The following is a 20000-nucleotide window of genomic DNA, read 5'->3' as shown; positions in this document are numbered from 1 at the left end:
CTTTGTAGATGTCCTGTCCTGGCGTGTGCCAGTACAATGCTTCACACCAGCAGACTTGACCAATTGTGAAACTGCTTGTTCACTTGTTCAATAGATATACCAGGAGGCTTGACCAATCCAATTGTGAAGCAATTAGTTCAATAGATATAGGCCTACGTTGGGTCGATCATGAAACAGATAGGCCTTCGTTAATGAGGAGATGGGTCTTGGCCATAGGTTTTGACCAATGGTCACACAAGCTATTCAACCATAGTAAAACCGTTAAGTGATGGCCAATTGTGAAACAGATAAGCTTTGATCAATAGGAAAACCAGTAGGTTTTTAGCAATTGGTTAGAAGTTAGCCCAATCAAGTAGAGAGGCTCAGAGAAGAGGGAACCAGGGACACTGGCAAGTTGCAAATGGAAATTCTCAAAATGTACCTTCATCTAAACTTCAACTTCAAGCTCGGCTTGATCTATAAATTAAAGTACTAACGTCAGTTCTGGCCAGGCCATAGTAAAGAAGCTTGCCGCCCTCCCCTTCATCTAATTCATTCCTAATTGATCCAGGTGCATTCCCTCAGCTGATAATCTTTCTTCCCTAGCGATTGGCCACACAGCTTCGGCACGCCTTTTAAATTCTATCCACTTCTTCTCAAATGTATGCTGCTCGGTTTTTGCTACCCACCACCTCCCCTGTTCCACCTTGTCGTGTATGAAGTGACATGCTCTCTTGTCACATCGCTTGGCTCTGTTCATGGGGGGGTTATCTCTCGCCCTGTCCTGCTGGGGTGAGAATTCCCTAAACTGTTGCTGCCCCCTGCTAAATGCTTTTCCATGCTGCTCATGGAAATAGGGAGGTTCCTCCGAACAGAGCTATACCGCCAAATGTAATTCATAATTTCAATAAAAGAAATTTCATTTATATTCTTCTCTTGTGTTTCTTGGCTGAAATGGTTCTGACAGAACAAGATAATTGAGCTCATTTACCTAGAGGCAGCAAGACCCCACGGTAACAATATTAGAAGTCAGTGAGCAACCAACTGCACCTCAAACTCAACGAGTTGCAATCAAATCTGTGGGCATGTGGCCCTCTGAAGGTGGTGATGAAAAAAGAAATGTAGTGCTTCTTTTTATGAATGTTGCCCATCCCTGGCGTAGAAGATATCAGAAAACAAGCAGGATGCCATGGCACTCTAATATAAATGCTACTTCATGTTTGAACTTCAAAATGAAAAACACTGCCAACAGATTTTGGCCACCTAGGGGCTTTCATCAGGGCAAGAACATCTTGACTACTGTGTTAGTAGTGGTGTGGATCGGCACTGCCCTCACGATCCGATTCGATCACGATTCGGGAGGCTTCGATTCGATTCGATTCGATTCGATTCTATGCGATCCGATCCAATCCGATTCAATTGTACACTGCATTGCAATGCATTACAATTCTACTGAAAGCAAAGCAAATGTTTAATCAGTCATGATGAGGCAATACAAGTAGTCAGATACTGAGCAACAATTTATTGGCTGTTTTCTGTATCAGTCTGTATCAGTGCAATGTTTTGAAGTGCTTTTATTTAATTTAACATTCATTTGCTCCCGAAATATCCATGGAAGTAATTGAAACTTTAAAAAATTGCCGGATTGATTCTGGAACTTGCCGAATCGATTCTGGATCGTCCATGCCCCGCATTGGATTGGATCGCCGGATAGATCATTGTTGACACCACTATGTGTTAGCATATGTATTACTGGGAGCATGCTGTGGGTTCATCTTCACATGTCATAATACCACTTCATTATCTAGTGCTTGAACTATTACTTTTCAAAATGGTTAAAACTCAGTTTTCCAAAAGTCACTAGGCCTATAACTTGACAAAATACCCCTTGTGTATGCGAGATGTGTACCATTGAATCAATGTAGACTTCTGATTGTTTTTAACTTAGCCGGAATTTCATGTTTAAAGAATGCTGGTGACAGGCAGGATCTCTATATAATACCTACAGTATAATGGCCGTTGTCACAGATGTGGTGAGTGCAGAACTTGCCATCTCAGTCCCCTGATCATCTCCCATTACAGCTTTTGGCAAGAAATTTAATGTGTCTGGCTGGGACAATTACCTATTAGCTGAGATCCGGTCTCATCCTCGTAGTACAGTATTACTGAAAGGTGTGTCCAGCGGGCAGCAGGGCCGCTGACAGCTTTCGCTGGGCCCAGGACAAAATCATCTGAAAGGGCCCCCTACCAAATACATGCAATGTAATGGGAACCCAATTCTGGGCCCTCTATCTCCCTGGGCCTGGGACAACATACCTGTTTGCTCCCCACCCCCACCCCCTGTCGATGGACCTGCTAGCGGGTGCAGACAGCAGATGTCTCATATTACACAGGATATGATGCGATAAGGCACAATTTTCTATTACCATTATCTTTATGCACGATTACAAAGTACATTTTACAGTGTTAATTCAACACTTGTTAAAGTCAAATGTAACACTGCCAGTTAACACTCTAGTGTTGAATTGAACTGTACAAAAATCTTGTCTATTACAAGTTGCCATCCCATAAAAGAAACAATAAAATAAAAAAACACTTCCTTATAGATATTTGAGGCAAGCTCCCATTTTTTCCCCTCAATTTAAAGGGCTTGACAAATGTCAAAATGAAACTCTGTGTGCTCCGAGGACCGGCTGTAAATAAATAAATTTTGTTCGCCTTTTAGACTTAGGCTGTTCCCGGTGCTGGCTCACTAGAGCCGAAAATTGCCTGTGGCCTTTTGGATGGCCGGCCTCTCCCTCTTAACGGATTCTCTCTTGTCTCTCCCCCTCCTCCTCCTCCACCTCCTCCCCCTCCTGCTCCCCCTCCCCCCTCCTTTTCTCTGTCATTCACACACACATGCACGCATGCGCACAGGCACTCAGGCACGTACGTACACACACACACACGCACACGCACACGCACACGCACGCGCCCACGCCCACGCCCACGCCCACACACACGCACACATCCACATACACACACACACACACACACACACACACACACACACACACACACACACACACACACACACACACACACACACACACACACACACACACACACACACACACACACACACACACACACACACACACACACGCACGCACGCGCACGTATGCAGACACATAGAGTGATAGTAGAAGGTATGCAGATTGAAGGGATCTGCCCTACAGCATTATTCCCATAGTCATTCATTAAATTATTTCCTTCTGAAATATATAGGTGTCCAAACACATGTCAGGCAAGTATTCTCATAAATATGCGTACACAGTATACACTGTATGACCCCCCCTTGAGAAAGCAGCTGTATTTAATCTCCCTGTAAACATACCATGCTTTCCATTATTTACACATAACTCAATGACAACCCTGAAGGTAAACATACATTATTGTTCACTGAGAATGTTCCCTCATATGCACAACATACAGTATAGGAACATGCATATGGACATATAGGGCAGTGGGTCTCAAACTTTTCTCATAATTCCCCCCCTTCGGAGGGTCTGGATGCTTCTGAGCCCCCACCAAGCAACACCAGTAGTTGCGCAGACTGATTTTACGATCGCTGCGCTGCGCAGAAACAAAGGAAAGGTGACTGGTGAGATAAAAAAAAAGAGGGACGTGTGTTTATTTCCTATGCTATTCAAATTTATGACAATTTACAATATAATGTTGGTGAGGGCTTAAAATGTATTGCTTATTGGAGAGACAGGAAATCATTTCCTTGGGGGAGGGGGGGGGGACCCAAAATCAGATGTCACATGCCCCCCCTGTGATGCCAAATGTTGTCTACAACGGCACTGATGTCAACTCTGTAAAAGTTATTTAAACATTGGTAGGCCTATTTTTACTGTGCACAAACATCAGCCAACAGCAAGGAAAACACAGCACCGACGGGGGACGTTAAAAGCCCAAGATGTTTACCCTCATGACCAGCCTGCCCAAAGATGCACAGTCTGAGACAAGACTCCTCACCCCACCCCCTTTCCCAACCCTAGAACCCAGCACACACCCCTTACACAGAGCGTCAGCTGGGTGCATGTTTCACCACCTCTGGAAAGGAACACTGAAATTGGAACGCACCAGGCTTAACAATTCCTTCCTTCTTTCTGACTTCTTCTTGCTTTGGATGAACGTGCTCGGAATGCTTATCCGCACTCAACCCCTTTTACTCTGTCTTCTAAAAATTGACACATGCATTAATTACACGGTTAATAAATGATGTGTGATTATACAGACAGTTAATAAACAACGAGGGGTGTGCAGCGTTCTCGAGAGCAATGCACGTTCCTGTTTTTGTTTTTGTTTTTGTTTGCGCCTTTCAAGCTCCTTGCCTTTGACCCTGAACCGCCTGATCGTTTGATTTGCGTCTTTTTTTATGTGCTTTTGCATTGCACGCAGGACCGCTGAAAGCTTTGACTGGGCCCAGGAAGTCATCTGAAAGGGCCCCCAGCCCAATAGATTCAATGTAATGAGGACCCATTTCTGGGCGCCCTCACTCCCTGGGCCCGGGATGACTGTCCCCTTTGCCCCCCCACATGTCGGTACCCCTGATTGCACGTATCTTCAACATTTCATACACGTATACAGGGAAAAGTCAGTGGGCTACATACATATGTGAAATAGAGAGCAAGAGCAAGAGCGAAAAATTTCCATGTGGGATTTTGGTTTCCTTTTGTTTCAAAGCACTTATTATAATTATCGTGCTTGCCGAGCAGAGAAAGCGGACTTGGAATGAACTATGCATCTTTAATCTTGCTCGTTGTATCTCAGGTATTTTTTTTCCTCGGGTGGGAATATGATGGACAAGCTGGGTCGAAACACTGACTACCTCTCTGCACACTCCGACTGTATGTCTGTGGCAGTGAAAGAGATCCAGAGTGACAGGCTGACAGTGATATGTCGACTGCACGCCATCTCATGCTGCCCTAAGAATAAAAAAACGTGACTCTCAGACTATATACACTATGATACGTGACCATGCCACACCTGAGAGATATAAAGCTCACAATGTCAAAATCACTCACACATGCACGCATACTTGCAAGTGTACACCCACGCATACACTAATGCACACACACTGGGGCAGTGGTAGCTTAGGTGGTAGAGGAGCCGTTCGGCAACCCAAAGGTTGCAGGTTCGAGCCCCGCTCGGCCTGACTCCACCGTTGTGTCCTTGAGCAAGATACTTAACATCAAGTTGCTCCTGATGGCAGGGTGGTACCCTGCGTGGCAGCCACGGCCACCGGTGTGTGAATGTGAGTGTGAATGGGTGAATGTGAGGCATACAATGTAAAGCACATTGAGTGCTCGAAGGAGTGGAAAGGCGCTATATAAATGCAGTCCATTTTCCATTACCATTCACACACGCACAGGTGACAACACACACACAAACACACACAAGTGCACACACACAAACAAGCAAAAAATATAAAACAAACATACACACTTACTCTATCTCTCTCTTGTCTTCTCTTTTGATTTTCATAATTTGTCTCCCAGACATGTACTCTCATACACTCTCGTATTCACATTCATGCACAATACAAAGGATACACAAATTTGTCCTCTGTGCACATTCAAAAACAAACAAAGATGGCCGTGAGTGAAAAGACAGCTGCATTGCAACTGAGCCAAAGCGGTGACGATGAAATGAATGGGAGAGGGCTGGCTGGAAGCTGCCAACAAGCATAGGCTAAAACACACACACACACACACACACACACACACACACACACACACACACACACACACTCACACACATTCACACACACACACACACACACACACACACACACACACACACACACACACACACACACACACACACACACACACACACATTCACACTCACACACACAGACACACACACATACACGCACACACACTCTCTCTCCACACAAAGACACGGAGAGCCAGTTGGAGAGGAGGTGAATGGGAGATTTCTGGGTGAGAGCCGGGTTAGATTGGCCAACATGTTGGAGAGGGAGTTGATGTATGAGCGGGCACGTCTGGTTATCAACTGCTGGAATGTAAACCATGCCTCTCTGACTGCAGCACACCAGTATACCAGTGCTGTATAAGCACAGAGCATTCCCAAAAGTCTTACACAGAAGAGTACAGACATGGGCTAACACTCACAAAGACACAGACGTGCACACAGACACACACACGCACGCAGGCACGCACGCACAGACACACACATGTGCACACATGCACACATGCACACACACACACACACACACACACACACACACACACACACACACACACACACACACACACACACACACACACACACACACACACACACACACACACACACACACACACACACACACACACACACACACACACACACATACACACAATGGGGGACTGCTGAAAGGTGCCATTGCAGGTATGCTGAGCTACATGACCACATGTGTGTTGGACATGGACTAGATATGGCCTACTGTAGGCCTACTATATGATCGGGCATGAGTGGTTGTCAAATATATGCTAGACACCAGATTTCACATGCAGTCCTACCAACAAGAAAATTGCTGAAAGGGCCGCTGACAGCTTTGGCCGGGCTGGGACAAAAGCATCTGAAAGGGCCCCCCTCTCAATAAATACAATGTAATGGGGTCCCAATTCTGGGCCCCCTCTTTCCCTTGTCCCTCCCGCCCCCCTGTCAGCTTCCCTGCACATACGTACAAATGTGGCTCCCGGAAATGACAAAATATAAGATCGTCAAAACCTTGCAAAGGCCTTAATGGCCCCCACTTCCTTGTTCCATTAAGGTGATAGATATCGCCGTGGCAACATTAATTCATGTCGAAGGCGATCATGGTTAACGGCGACGAGAGCAGCTCCTCTCCATCTTATCTCCATGCATGTGTCTTTCTTTTCATCATTGCTGCTTCTCTGCATCGCGTTTCAAAGCTGAGTCACACATTTCTGTTTTTTTTATTCTTGAGGCGCTCAACGGCAGGCAGGTGGAGAGGGGAAAAAAATAATGTAGTGAACACATCTCAAATCTCAAGCTTGTCAATCTTAGTTGTGCCACATGAGAGAGAAAATGTGGGTGACATTTTAATGGTCCCCCGTACCGTTGTGTCTACATCATCATTAGAGTGTAATAAAGACTAATGACATGTAATATAATATACTGTATTATCACTGCACTGGACCTCAGGGTTAACAAGGGCTTAGTTGGGATTTGAGTCAGTGGTAGTAGTAAAGTACTTGCGCAGTACAAAGTGTAACATGTAGTATTTACATCAAGTAAAACAAGCAGCTGATGAAATGGCATGACCAAGAAAAACGTTGAGTAATGAAGGATTTTTGGTCATATCAAAACAATGTTTTTGGATGCACTACTCATTTGACTCTATGATGTGTTCATGGCCGTAACTACCATTGAGGACACAGACACAGTCATGTCCTCTGTATTTTTTTCAGTAATGTAAAATGTATCTATCATGAAAATCGATATATGATCAACAATGATAAATTCAGTCTGTGTAAGCCACCCACATTTATCCTCAAGGCAGTGATGAACGAAAACAAACGTAAGAGTTTGACTGAGGTGTTTGAAGTACAGTATGCAGTACAGCACACAGTATGTGACCTCTGTATTTGAAAATGTCTGGTTACGGCCCTGGATGTGCTTACCGGTTCTCTGAGCAAACCAAATAGCTTTGATATGCTTCTTTCGGATCGGTTGGCAACACACAGCCAGCCTTGGGAGAAAGACCAAGCAGCATGATTGCTGTGTTGCTTCAGAGCAAAAACATGTTCAACAGCTAACAGCTAAAACAGCTAAAATCATAAAGCATTTGTTTAAAAAAAGCTATCACACACAGGTGTCACCAGATTGCTTTGTGTTCTCAGGTGTGTGTGTGTGAGAGAATATGTGAGTGTGTGAGTGTGAGTGTGAGTGCGAGTGTGTGTGTGTGTGTGTGTGTGTGTGTGTGTGTGTGTGTGTGTGTGTGTGTGTGTGTGTGTGTGTGTGTGTGTGTGTCTGTGTGTCTATGTGTATGTGTGTATGCGTGCGTGCGTACGTGCGTGTGTCCGATGTGACAGCTGAGGGGTAGAAAATGGAGGTTAATGGGGGGGTTAATGACCGATAAATGGATTTGAAGCGTGCATGCAGCAACAGCGAAGAAGAGAAGAGAAGAGAGAGAGAAAAATACTCTGCGCCGCGCGGTACCACACCGGGCGTGTGCAAACAGAGACCTGTCGGCTCCATAGGGATCCTGATAAGTGTCTCCATTTTTGAAGCATTTGGAGGAAAATTAGTTCTGCTGATTGGTTCTGAGTCACCGTATGTGACTAGGGTTTTATAATCTATCAGGCAGGCACTGTGTTATGTGTGAGTGAGCAGCGGCTTCAAAGTGGAGTTTTCTGTGTGTTTTGTGTGGCATGTGTGTGTGTGCGTAGGCTCATTGTACAGTACATCTGTTTGCACCTGGCTGTATATGCAGCTGTGTTTGTACGCTTGTAACCTCATAATGCACATCTTTCCACCACTGAAAACCTATTTCACTTGCTTATACTGTATCCAAAATTGTAATGACCTTGTCTTAATCTATTGCTTAAGAATCTTGGTAATGTCTTCGCAATGTTGTTATGAGTCAAGTATTTCCAGCTAAGAGTGAATGGGCCTTTTTTGGACCCATCTGCTAAAAAAAAGTGAAAGTGAAAGCCCATTGGGGAAACTCCAACTCCCATTGTCATTGTGACACAGCACTCCACAGCACACAAGTGAACACTGCACATTGCACACAACGAAATTGCATTTGTGCCTCACCCATGAAAGGGGGCAGCCCTCAATGGCGCCCCTAGGGAGCAGTGAACGGGACGGTACCATGTTCAGGGTACCTCAGTCATGGAGGAGGATGGGGGGAGAGCATTGGTTGATTACTCCCCCCACCAACCTGGCGAGTCGAGAGTCGAACCGGCAACCTGCGGGCTACAAGTCTGACGCCCTACACTGTAAAAAAAATATATGAGTGATTAGTTATGATAACTTGTATATTTAATTTATTCTGTTATACAAAAATGATTTATGAAAATTCAACTCATATGTCTGAGTTGTAGTTATTTGACTTGTACCCATAAGTTCTTTCAACACAAGGAAGTTGAATGAACTTACAATTAAAAGTTTGAGTGGGGTACCTCCATCGCCCCCTGCTGGCGTCCCTCACCTCTGCACCAGATTAATCTGAATAGCAATCTCCTTTTGACATCTTTAGGCTACTCCAGGAATAAGGCGTAACCTAACCAAATAAAGTTTTTATTTAAATGATTTTATCAATATCTTGGATATCCTTGAAACAAGCAAGAGTCCCGATGAGCACCAAAGGAGAAAAGGGGAACACATGAAGAATGACAATAATTAGAATTGGGAAATAGGCCTACAATAATAAAACATGGTGGTGTAGTCGAAGTCCATAATGACTTAGGTGTTCGGTGTTTTTGTGGGACAAAAAAAAATCGGTAGGTCTTTTGTTTGTTCAGTAGGCCTAACGCAACCAGCACCGCTGCCCTCCCTCTCCCAGCTCCCACCCTGACGCAACTTACAGAGACGTTTGTTACATTTGGATCACGCGCGCACTGTCCTAGTTCAGCCAGCCGCCCGCGCCAGAGAGAGCCGAGGTCGACTCATCCCGAAGTAGCTGACGGTCGACTCACCCCGAAGAAGCTCAAATGTCCTTCTCTTTCGTGAGGATTTCGCAACTAGTAAGTGTTTTGTATCATTTTAGCTACTTGTGCGCAGAGGAAGCCATGTCATTTGTGCCGTATACTTGTTTGACATTTTAGCCGTGAGCTATTCTAGGATGCTGTTAGGCTATGCTACGCTCGTATCGGTGCTTCTGAGGGTATTTGCAGGTGCAATGTATTGTCATTTTCAGGTGCTGCAGAATAATAATTGCTGTTCTCAGAGAGATAAATACATTATATTTAAGATGCGTCTCTTGGTTAGTAGTGGGGAACAAAGTTTGTGCTGCATTCGAACTGATATGAACTTGGCAGATAGTGCCAGATACATTGTATCTATGTACGCTAGGTGCGTATGTGGTGGGGGCAAGCTAGTTAGCAGGGCTGTGAGCACTGTCGCTGGATGTGGGTAATTTGGGCTGGGGTTTGCTTGCTATTCAGTGTCAACCTCATATGCATGGCGAATCTAGGTAGTTGCTTGACCTATCTCGGGGCAAATTACGTTTTGAAAATGGTACGCTGCCTAGTTCCCCCTCAGTTATTGTAAGTCTGCTGGCTAGTTAGGAAATGTGTAAGTTTGTAGGCTATGCCGCCCGACTGTGCTTGTAGACTAATTGCTAAAGCTAGTTAGAGCCCTAGTTCCTATATTAGCTGGGTATTCGAGGCACGACAGGCATCTCAATTTGTTCTGAGACGAGAGTTATTTGAAGGGGGGAAAATGTGATTCGGGTTGACTTGACACTTCGTTTATTGGAGTTTGCTAGCACCTACCAGAGTTAGCAATGTTGTCGAGTTGCTGGGTATTTTGGCGGGCGTTTGGCTTTGTTGACTAGAGCTCTAATTCGCTACGTGTGATTATTCTGTCGAGGTAACGTGAATGGAAAAGTGAGTTCTGAAGTTTACTTCATGGGTGAAACATTGTTGTGGATATTCACTTTTTAAAATAAATTAACAATTCGCTGTGAAGCATTTTCGGGTGTAATTGTTAGTTCTTATTGTCAGTCTTCGCTTCTAGTGGCTGCAACGGAGAAGGAAAAGCCCCACGGCTCGTAGGTCGCCCACTCTCAATTCCATTCTCGGTTGTGCTTAGATCAGGGCTCCCAAACCTCTCTGGGTCAGAGGGCTACTTTTGTTCAAAATCCTAGTGCTGGTGTCTTGACATCATTCCTAAATCACACTAGATTGAATGATAATTTGCTTATAAGGAAATGTTTTTATAGGCTATAGAAATAATGTCATATTCATATTAAGAAATGCATTAACTGTGTCTAAAATCTGGTAGTCGTGACTGTTTATTAACATTCTTGTTGGGCACCTCAGAAGCTCCTGGAGGGCTAGCTGGTCTACGGGCACCACATTGATGACGCCTGGTTTAGAGACTGTCTTTCATCCACCTTTGTGCATTTCCCAACATATAGTGGAGTGCATACATGCAAAATCACCACAAAATGGTTCACTTTGGTATGCAAGTATGGAAATTGGCACAGATGTTCATTAGAATGCACCCCATCAGCAAATGGCGTTTACCACCCAAAATCCAAGCCATTTTTCAAGAGGGCCACCCTCTGCACTTGTAAACAAGGCCAAGAATAGTTTAATTAATGATGCAATCGTGCAATTAGTTTGAAATGAAATGAAATGTTTCTTTGTATGCACTCAGGCAAAAACTCAGTGCAGTGGAATGCCCGGAGGTCCTGGTCAACAAAAGAAAAGGGAAGTGACCGAACCTGAAGAAGTCAAACTACTGTCCGGATTCTCCACAAGGGCAAAATGCTGGAGTGATGGAGGGGCATTTAGGTATATTACACACACACACACACACACATACACACACACACACACACACACACACACACACACACACACACACACACACACACCATTCCTGTGTATCTACAAGGTACAGCACTTTAACACTTAAGGCGCTTTTTTCTTTTTCCAAAAATACTGTACCTGTCTAGATCTCAAGGAATCAAAACGTATTTGTGTAACACAATATCTCAACTAAAAAGTTGACTGAGTGCTTCACATGCGCACGCACGCACGCACGCACGCACGCACGCACGCACGCAGAGGCACTGAAGGCAGCCGCATGGCTAGGACTGGGTACCGAAATTCAATTCTTTGATGGAACCGAATTAAAAGCTAAGGTTCTACTTGGCATCGAAACGTGCCTTGTCTGTCGGTTCCACATTTCGGTTCCTGAAGTCTGACTGTCAGAGCCATCAAATGTGTTTTTAAGCACGCGGCCATTTCAGCCAACCACAAGTGTCACAAACTGACCACGCTCCTCCTCTTCCCGTTTCGCACCTCATTTAAACGATTGATAAGACAGCTGATTTTCAACCAGCTGATTGTACTACTTGAGAAACAAAAACATGCCGTCGAAAGTGTGGCTATATTTCAGGAAAGTAGATAAGGAAGGAGCGCGCTGCAATATCTGCGATAGACTAATATCATGCAAGAATGGCAATACATCCAACCTGTTCAAACACTGCTCTTGCATTCGATTAACTTGCGTGCAGAGAGTTGCAGCATCTTTACAACGGCAACACCGTCAACCTCAACCATGACCTCGACTCTTCAGGAAGATGTCTCTGACTCCTTGGAAACATGTTTTTCCATGAAAAGAGCTAACTTAGAAATAACTGGTCTTGTGTTGGGGACGTAGGCCTACAAATGTAGCCTATTTAGACCGTCGGTTTAATTCGAGGGAACAAAGAACAGCGACAAAAAAGATTTCCTCTCTATCCGGCTGGAGAATAACGCCATTGTTTACTTGAAGTAGCGGCCGCTTAAGGTTAAATAACTGTGGATTGAAAGAACATAAAAACGTGCCGTAAAAAACTGTAAAAAGCTAAGAATCTCAGCTTTCGAACAAGCCCTAACACATGTCTGTAGGTCTAGGTTAAGGAGATCGCTGGCTGTTAGGAAAAAAATGACGAGATAAAAAAAAATGGTTGGAAAGCGCTATTTTTTCACTTGCAACAGCGGCCGCTTACAGTTCAATAACTTTTGATTGAAAGAACATAAAAACGTGCCGTAAAAAACTGTAAAAAGCTAAGAATCTCAGCTTTCGAACAAGCCCTAACACATGTCTATAGGTCTACGTTAAGGAGATCGCTGGCTGTTCGGGAAAAAATGACGAGTAAAAAAAGATTAAAAAAAAAGGTTGGAAAGCGCTATTTTTTCACTTGAAACAGCGGCCGCTTACAGTTCAATAACTTTTGATTGAAAGAACATAAAAACGTGCCGTAAAAAACTGTAAAAAGCTAAGATTCGCAGCTTTCGAACAAGCCCTAACACATGTCTGTAGGAGAAGGACAGGTTGTTTTTACCACTAGAAAGTGGCAATCTTGGGTCTCTGTTTTGGTAAGCTGTCGACAGACTGGGTAGCGTAGGCTACATTAAAAAATCATGTCAGGCACGCTTGACATAGGATTGGTACCAGAAGTGAAGTTGCACAGTACAGCAGAACCATTTTAATCAGACATGATTACATTTATCAGTATCAAAACCGTTTATTATACTTGCCAAGCCATGCCGAGAGGACAACTTGCAGCATGCAATTAATCATGAATGCTGTATAGAATTAAATGCCTTTAACCCGCCATTGCTTAAGTCACGATGAGCGCCGCCCTGTGGCAGGCAGGGAAACTCATGATTTACAGACCCGTTACGCCATCTACTGGCCACTTTGGGTAACTGCAGGTTTAATTCAGGGTTTCTAGGAACCGAAAATGGAACCGTTCTGGTACCGGAACCGAAACGAAGGAACCGGAAATGGAACCGGAACCGAAAATTGTCAATCAATACCCAGGCCTACGCATGGCACCGATTATTCTGGGTTCAGTGATGGACTACACCAAAGATGTCAAACTGAAATTCACAGTGACCCCAAAATCAAAATCTGACAATAATTTACTGAAGTAAAAATGGGCTAAAATAGAGCAAACACGTACCATACTTAAATGATCACATCTGAAATGATCTCTTAGGCCAAATAGAATGACCGTATGGGCTAGATTTGGCCCCTGTCAGTGTGTTTGACATCCCTGGAGTACACCGTATGCACTTACTGTTGTGTTCATAATAATAGCAGTGCCTTTACAAAGGTGAGTAAATGTCAAAATGCATTTGGGACGGTGCACATTCTATTTCAAAGCGAAGAATTACATTTTATGATATCTCACGGAAAGTGAAGACATGTAATGTTCAAACAAATAGCAGTGTTTGTTTACATCTGTATTTGGAAACTCGATGTTCTGTCCGAACTAACAAATTCTTGAAAATTCAGCTTTGGTGAGCATCTTAAACTAATATGTTGTTGCATCTTCATGGTTTCTGCACTGTTTCGCATCTGTGGTGCATGGCGTCGACCAAAGTCTGGCAACCGTCAGCAGGTATTGCAGCTCAGCTTAATTGTACTAAATTCTACAATTCCTCTGCATTTTTTGGTTTTGCCTCATAAGTAGCATTTTTTGTCAGCCCACATGTTGTCTATGAGATTAAGGTCCGGGAATTGTGCTGGCCACTCCATTAGTATGCTGTTTGTCTGGTACCATAATTGTGCTTGCTAGCAAAATCTTGGTTACAGAGAAACAGCATCCAGCACAAGTGGTGGTTCGCTATTTTAGACTTAAAGCCCTGTTTGTGTGACTTCTGGGGTGAAGTAGAGATGTTCTCAATGTTTGACATTTGGTGCTGAACGGAGCATTTGTGTATTCAAGACTGCAGCTCCCCCACCTTTACATTGACTCCAATGAAGCACTCAAGCAATCGGTCATAAAATGGCATTAAACTTTCGTTTGCAGAGACATTTCGTTTGCAGAGCCATTGTATGATCAATTGCTTGAGTGCTCCATTGGAGTCAATGTAAGTTGCGGGGGGGCTGCAGTCTTGGATCCCCAAATGCTCCATTCAGGACCAAATGTCAAAATTGTGATGAGAAGATCTCCACTTCACCCCAGAAGTCACACAAACAGGGCTTAATGTCTAAAATAGCGAACCACCACTTTAATAGCATTGCAAATATGTGGGGTGACATAAAAAAAAACCTGCTGTTGGTGAGGCAAAATCAAGACATGCAGAGGAATTGTGGACTGTAATACAATTACACTGAGCTGCAATACGTGTGGACCGTTGCCGGATGTTGGTTGACTACATGGACCACAGATGCTAAATTGTTACTAGAAACCATGGTTATGCAACAAAATATTAGTTAAGCATGCTCAGCAAGGTAGAATTTTTTGAGAATTTGTGAGTAGGTACAGAACATTTTTGAGTTTCCAACATAGACCGAAGTCAACACTGCTATTTTTTTTAACAAAACATTTCTTCACTTTCTATGAAATGTCACAAAATTGAATTACCTTTCCAAATCTGAATAAGTACTGGCTTTGAAATATAATGTGCAGTGTCCCACAAAAAAATGCTCTTTAAAGTACAATTTACTTGAAGAATTTTGACATTTACTCACCTTTGTAAAGGCACTGCTAGTATTATGAGCACTGTATGTATGTAGTGTATTGACTGTCGTGTACTGACTGAACTTTGCTCTAAAGTCTGAAGACTATTGTCATAGCATGTGGACTTTGTGCTTGTGCAATTACATTCAGATGGAGGTAATGAAGAAAGACCCAGACAACACAACAGTGGATGAAGTGATGTCTGCTACTTTCTCGCTTCGCCGTAAAGAAACAGTTGGGGATCAACCCATGGTTGCCGACAGCATGGAGAGATGGCCGGCCATGTTTTCTGAACGACAGGTATACCAAAGACCAGAGGCGATTCCTCTTTGAGTACAAGGGAGGCGCCGCCTCCTGTCCAAAATCACGGAGAATAGTATGTAAACTAATGCTTTACACAACTTAACAACTTGCTATTTCAGACCCAGCTCCATAGAAAATGCATGTGCTCAACTTAGAGATGAAACCAATCTGTTATAAGATCCCGAGGCTCGCACGAGTTTTTTTCCGCTCATGACAACGCAAGCGAGTCGAGTCTCAATGGACTTCAATGGCATGTGGGATTGTATGATTTTTCAATGGCAAAATGCTAAACGGTCATTGGCTATTGCCGTGAAATTTTTTTGATTTTGAGACTGAGCCTCACTGGGAGTGAATGGAGAAGAGAGAGGAGGGGGGAGGGACCGGAGACTGGAGCTCCGACTTGTGATTGGGTGAACCCCGTGTCAGTAGGCTACAGTGGTTGATTTCATTTCGAAATGCGGATATGTTATTAATTTGACTGAGAAGTTTCGTCGTGGTAACCAGTGGGGAAGCTATTCATTGCGGTGTACTCCAGTTTTGTGTACATATTCTTGTAAACCTAGTGACACTAGCGTTGCGAATAAAGTCTTAATAGTGGCATGTCCTTATCCTTTTTAATCTCCCAATTCAAAAGTTGAAGTTGCCTACTTTTCGTTAGGGCTAGCTTGCAAGAAAGAGAGCTATGCAAAATGCCAAGCATTGTGGATTAAATTCTGGCGAATTCCAGTCGTCCTTATGAGGAGAAAATGAATATCAAGGAGCAGAGCAGAGCACTGCCTAATATTGACTTGGTGAAAAAGGTAGGGAAGAACAACCGTTTCTTTTGAGCTTTCGTGGTGTCTTATCAACTGGTTAACTGCCAAGTCCCGTGAGTGGCGAGTCCTTGTTTCCTACTGTGTTGGCAATGTCTGGTAAATAATTAAAGATTTTGCGACCTCTAGTGGTAAGTTAAGCCGTGCACCCAGTAATGAACAAAGACAACGAAGGCAAACTAAATCACATCATTATGTGGCGGAGGTAGGCCTAATGATGATAATAATAATAATAAAAACATTTCCCTATGAATAGGCTACAAGGGGGATAATGATTAATGATTAACAAATTTGTTTCAACAAGAGTCCTTTAGTGTGTGAGGCCATATGTGGCTCAGGACCAATGTAAGATGTGTGTCAAAATCCCCCCCCCCCCCCCCTTTATTTTTGCGTTCTGGACATATTGTAATTGAACAGCCTCCCCTGTTTGACAGACTACCAGCCGCCACTGCCAAAGACAACCTAGCGTTTGAGATTAACCAATTAGTCCAATGTTCTTTAGATCAAGAGTGTGAAACTCAGGCACGGGGGCTAAAATCTGGCTTACGAGATAATTTCAGATGTCTTGACTTACACACAATTCAGTGTGTCACAGGCAAATGACTGGGGCCCAGGCCAGTGTAATATCTCACCCTCATATGCAACGGAATATGTACAGGGACGTGCATGCTTGCACAATTTTAACCTGTTTTTCATTCAGTATATAGATTTTGGGCTGAGACTTCGTTCCAGATTTAGATTTTGGCCCACTGTGAACTTGAGTTTGACACCACTAGATGGATACCATTGCGTGAGCTTCCTTCTAGGAAAGACCAGAATTTTGTTGGGTTTTTTTCTAGTGTTGGACTATTATCACCCTTAACATACTGTGTTAGTTTTTACTGATGGCTAAAGCTAATTTTTTTGTAACTTAAGATGTTTTTACAGAACTCTTCACAAATAACAACCTCACACTAGATGAACAAAACTCTGTAGATAGATGGTTTATTTAACCCTTTAACCCTCTGCCAATTTGAATATGCTATTGTATTGCACACGCTACCCTTGACTTGTCAGTACCCGGTGATGCTGCATTTTTCGACTCAGCCCATTACATTATATTACATAGCGTTTAGCAGACGCCTTTGACCAAAGCGACTGACAAGGAGAAATATAAGCAAGAACAGGTACTGACAAGTCCAGGGTAGTGTGAGAATATGCACAGGCACATTTGAACTAGCCTGGTTCACACCAGACTGTTTGTGTGTAGCTTTGGCGCCCCCTGGCGGAGCAGAGCTACACACACTACCGTCTGGTACACAGCCATAGAGCACGCTCCGTCTCCAACCAGAAAATAGACGGAGCATTTATTTCTGAAATATAAACGGTAACTCACATTGAGGAGTCACAAGACAGATTAGAGACTACATTGACTCTTTAAAGATTAACAGGAAGGTTTTTGAAGGAATTTGTTGGTGAGGAGGCCGTGCAGAAGCAATAAATGCTCCGTCTATTTTCTGGTTGGAGACGGAGCGTGCTCTATGGCTGTGTACCAGACGGTAGTGTGTGTAGCTCTGCTCCGCCAGGGGGAGCTGAAGCTACACATAAACCGTCTGGTGTGAACCAGGCTACATTTGAACTACCGGTACTCTAAATAATGGGAATGGGTACTTGCGAAATTTGCCTCTAAGTATTAAGTGCCTGGTTGTGCAATTTTAGCCCATTTTTTATTTAATAAATTTTGAGTTTGACCCGCAACTTTGTCCCAGATTTAGATTTTGTCCCTTAGAGTTTCACCCCCATGTTCTAAACATTCACAATTTTTTCCTTCTCAAGGCCCATGGTGACACACTTGGAGAAGCAACGAAAGACATTCACCTTGGAATTCTGATTAGCTACGAAGTCAACCAGGAGGGAGCCTTTCCAGCAGCTTGTTTCGGAAGTTGTGGACTCGAGCTGAGGCGTTGTCTGGTTGTATTTTCACTACCACACGTTGCAGAAACGAATACGTACTTCATGGCGCTCGGACACTGCAGGTTAACCGCATATATTATGCCTAACAGCAAGGCCACACCGTTGCCATATCGTTTAAAATTGTGTAGCACAACGATTTCCTCCACAACAACTGCCACATGGAAGACATCTGCTGGAGGTTGGAGCTGTAGACCTGGTATGTTAGTCAAGTCTAGGCACTGTGTGTGCATGTGCATATACAGAGGCGCGCACGCACACACACACTTCAGTTGAGTGTTTCAGGGCCATTTTGTGTCCCTTTCTATTCCTTAAACCAGTGTTTCTCAACAGTGGTGCCATGGCACCCTGGGGTGCCAAACACCCCCCTCAGGGGTGCCGCGGAAACGTGGCTGACGGAATGTGAAAATGACCTAAATAGATAAATAAGTTATGTAATATAATACATATTTGTCTAAATTAATGCTTAGTCAGTGGAATCTTTCATCCACCATTTACGTTTACATTTTTCATCCACTATTTACACAATAAAGTACATTTAGGTCACCCCAGTATGGCCTACACATAGCCTGTCGAAGATAAAGCTGCAACTTTGAACGTCTCCAAATGTGTTACTTATCTAAGTTTGTGTGGTATCGGATGCAATACCAGGTTACGGCTTGTTGGTTTGGGTGCTTTGAGATTTTTCATGAATTGAAAGGGTGCCTCGCCTAAGAAAAGGTTGAGAAACACTGCCTTATAACTTCTGCCAATTTCAATATGCTGTTGTATTGCTCACGCTACCCTTGACTTGTCATTGCCTGCTCTCACTTGATGCTGCATTTTTTGACTCAGCCCTTTCTGAGATCTGAGCTATTCTAATGGGGGCAGACTTTGCTTACATTACATTTTTTTTAACATAGGCCTACTCCAAATATTATCCCAAAAGGTATAGCTGTTTGCTAGTTGTCTGCTGATGTTGCATAACCTTTTGGATGTTATTGGGAATAAATTGAGATGTTTTTTTTTTTTAATGTAAACAAACGCCTGCCCCCATTACAATGACCTGGATCTCTGAAAGGTTTGAAGGGGGAAAAAATCTCAGGTACTGACAAGTCCAGGGTAGTGTGAGCATTACAACTGTATGTCAAAATTGGCAGAAGTTATCATTTAAGTTACACGGGTAGGGGGGGTGGTAAGTTATACTTAGGGTTGTGGCTGCTGAGGGTATGTAAACGTTTATGTAATCTTTTATGCAAAGGAACAGTGCAATGTTTGTATGTATTATGAATTGTGTTCTCTGGCTGAGATGACTTCATGGGTTCCTTTCTGGTATTTTGTGCCTTCTTGCTGTCAGTCTGCAGCTACAAAATCAAGTTACTTTACCTTACTGATTGTGGGCACGCAGAAAGACCAGAGTGGCTTGCATGAACTCGTCTCAGATCAGACAACAACATAGGAAGCGATGGATATATGGCTCAAACATGTTTTCTTCACACCATTTTACAGACCCGGTTGCAAACAGTACCATGTTACTTAGAAATGTCAAGCATTGATGTGCACTTTCAATTAAAAGATCAGTCGACCATGTTTTCATACTGAACTATGTTGTAACATAAATCCATCCTTTCCTATGTTGAATGATGTACCTTATTAAAATGTTTAGATGCCAGAGCTACACAACTTGCTGATCAACACCTTTTGAAATGCTCTGTTACAAACAGTATCATTTTACTATGAAATTTCCAACGTTAGCA

General features: G+C 43.5%; 1 long non-coding RNA gene across 1 annotated transcript in view; it reads left to right on the top strand.

The window, feature by feature from the left end:
• The first annotated feature begins 9622 nt into the window (after nucleotides 1–9622).
• Nucleotides 9623–20000, top strand: part of LOC134464607 (uncharacterized) — a 10926-nt gene continuing 548 nt past the window's right edge. Inside the window, exons 1-4 of the long non-coding RNA XR_010037972.1 lie at nucleotides 9623–9752; nucleotides 11392–11528; nucleotides 15350–15499; nucleotides 18130–20000. The exon at nucleotides 18130–20000 is cut by the window's right edge and continues 548 nt beyond it. This is a non-coding gene — a long non-coding RNA (uncharacterized LOC134464607). The remainder of the gene's footprint in view (nucleotides 9753–11391; nucleotides 11529–15349; nucleotides 15500–18129) is intronic.

The sequence above is a fragment of the Engraulis encrasicolus genome, chromosome 15 (assembly GCF_034702125.1).
Source record: "Engraulis encrasicolus isolate BLACKSEA-1 chromosome 15, IST_EnEncr_1.0, whole genome shotgun sequence".
In the NCBI taxonomy this organism is placed as follows: Eukaryota; Metazoa; Chordata; class Actinopteri; order Clupeiformes; family Engraulidae; genus Engraulis; species Engraulis encrasicolus.
Note: the sequence above shows the minus strand (reverse complement) of the source record. Positions and strands in the feature narration are given on the sequence as shown.